The 2,482-nt window shown below is 47.8% G+C and overlaps 1 non-coding gene across 1 annotated transcript; it reads right to left on the bottom strand.

The window, feature by feature from the left end:
• Positions 1-1,021: 1,021 nt before the first annotated feature.
• LOC149826625 (small nucleolar RNA R71) lies at positions 1,022-1,127 on the bottom strand. Its single transcript, XR_016435851.1, has one exon. It is a non-coding gene; the product is annotated as a small nucleolar RNA R71 (small nucleolar RNA).
• Between the last annotated feature and the right edge of the window lie 1,355 nt (positions 1,128-2,482).

Raw genomic sequence — 2,482 nt, 5'->3', positions numbered from 1 at the left:
GAAGTATTTTCCGTTCCCTGAGATCGACCCGGACTCCACCACTTGTGCGAGCCGGTTTTTATATTTTTGGTGTCTGGCTTTCACTGGATTTTCATTAAAAATATTGTTTTAAAAAGGGTTTTCATAAAACTCACACCAAATTTTGGCGCCATTGCTAGGGAACGGCGAAATACTAGTATTCACTTTATTGCCTTGTGTTTGTTCTCGTATTTATAGGTTGTTAGTTTAATTCAGTTCTTTAATTAGGATTGTTTAGTTTGCTTTTCACATTTAGGCTTAGAACCACGTGTGTGCATACCGTAGAGACAAGCTTACTTTTCTGCACAGCTCACCCATTAGGATCCCCTTAGAAGTGACTGTGTACGATTGGTACCGTGCACATAGATTTCATTTTCGTAAATTCTCTACTGAGTGCAACTGCATGGTGCTTGTTTATTTCTTGTTTTCAGTAATTGTTTTTGTTACTCGCTTTGTGGTTTGGCCGCTAGCGCGTTAGTTAGGTAGAAAAACCCAATTTAGGACGGTTGCTGCACCGATCTACCCTTTGGTGCATGCACGGGCGACGTTCGCTTGAACCTGAGCTTGCCGAATTTGTTGAGGATCCCAAATCTTTCTTTAGGAGAGCCCATCAATCCAGCCCCATGGCTGAAGATCAGCAGTTGATCCGTCCTCTTAGGGAGTACTTCATGCCCAACACATACACTCCTGCCTCCTGCATCACAAGACCTGATGTGGGAGCGAACCATTTTGAAATCAAGGCCAGTGTCATCCAGATGTTACCCTCCTTTTATGGCCTTAGCAACAAAGACCCATACCGTCATCTCGACGAATTTCTCGAGATCTGCTCTACGGTGCGAATCAACAATTTTGGAGATGACGCGTTAAGGTTGACGTTATTCCCCTTCTCCCTTAAGGATAAAGCCAAGCATTGGCTGAAGGCCCTCGATACATTTCAAATTACCACTTGGGAACATATGCAAAGGGAGTTTTTAAAGAAATACTTCCCAATTGGTAAGACGAACCAGTATCGAAAAGTCATCACTAGCTTTTCACAGATCGAGGGAGAAATGTTTCATGAAACGTGGGAGAGGATGAAAGATCTTCTCCGCAAGTGTCCCCACCACCAGGTGCCCCGCTGGCAACAGTTGCAATATTTTTATGATGGTCTCACTGAGAAGAACCGTCAAATGGTTGACGCTGCCTGTGGGGGCACTTTTATGCTCAAAAGTGAAGATGAAGCATGGGCCCTTTTTGAGACCTTGAGCGAGAACTCCATGCACCATGCTTCTACTTCACGATCTGAGAGGGCCACACCTGTGCAAGATGGCGCGAAGAAGGCTGGTATATTCGAGATAGGGATGCACCTTGAGTTGCAAAACAAGGTTGACCAGCTGTCCCAGAAATTGGATCAGTTGTTGTCGGGTCCCTCTCCAGTCCTACAGGTGTGTGCGTTGTGTGCTAGCCCTGCACACCATGTTGTTGATTGCCCCGTTGCGCCACAGTACCCTGAGTTTGTCCAGGAGCAAGCTCAGATGGCGCAGAGTTTCGCTAGGCCCGCACCCAATCCATATTCCAGTACATATAACCCGGGCTGGCGGAACCATCCTAATTTTTCATGGAAAAATCCACAAGCCCAACCTCTCAACCCTTCCCAAAGCCAACCCAGGCAAGGCGGTTATGCGCCTGGATTTCAGAGAACTAGCTACCCTTTAGCTCAGCCTACTTATAATCAACCCCAGTCTCAGGAGCCTTCGTCCAGCCAGTCCTTTAAGGACAAGATGCTGCAAGCTTTCTCGGATATCAAGGCAAATCTGAGCTCCCATACACATTCTATTGCGAAGCTTGAGATGCAAATGGGACAACTCGCCGAGGCGCTTAGCAGGCGGAGTGAGGGGGCTTTACCTAGCCAACCGGTGGTGAACCCTAGGGGTAAGGAGCCGATGCATGGCCTGCACATGACAGATGCCCATCAAGAGCAGGCTCAAGCGGTAATCACCCTTAGGAATGGGAAGCAATACCAGGCGAGGGAGGCTGCAGAAGAAAGAGAGAGAACGAGTGAGAAGCAGCCTGTCCCCACCGTCCCACCTCAGGAAAGCGAGAGGGCTCTACCAGCTGAGCCTTCAAAGTCCTATATTCCCAAAGCCCCCTTTCCTGAGGCGTTAGAGAGGCCGAAGTCATTAGGCAAACATGGAGTGAATATGCAGGAGATGCTTGAGATATTCAAGCACGTTCAGATAAACCTCCCCTTGCTTGATGCCATTCAGCAAGTCCCTGCATACGCAAAGTTTCTAAAGGAGCTTTGTACGCAGAAAAGAAAGTTGAAGTCACAAGTACCGAAGAAGATATACTTGACTGAGCAGGTGAGTGCGGTGTTGCAGCACCAAACCCCACCAAAGCTTAAGGACCCAGGGACTCCAATTATTTCGTGTGTCATAGGAGACATCACTGTCGAGCGTGCATTGCTCGACCTTGGGGCAAGTGT

This window comes from Nuphar pumila, chromosome 10 (assembly GCF_984573655.1).
Source record: "Nuphar pumila chromosome 10, dmNupPumi1.hap1.1, whole genome shotgun sequence".
NCBI lineage: Eukaryota > Viridiplantae > Streptophyta > Magnoliopsida > Nymphaeales > Nymphaeaceae > Nuphar > Nuphar pumila.
This window is presented reverse-complemented; position numbering and strand designations above follow the sequence as displayed.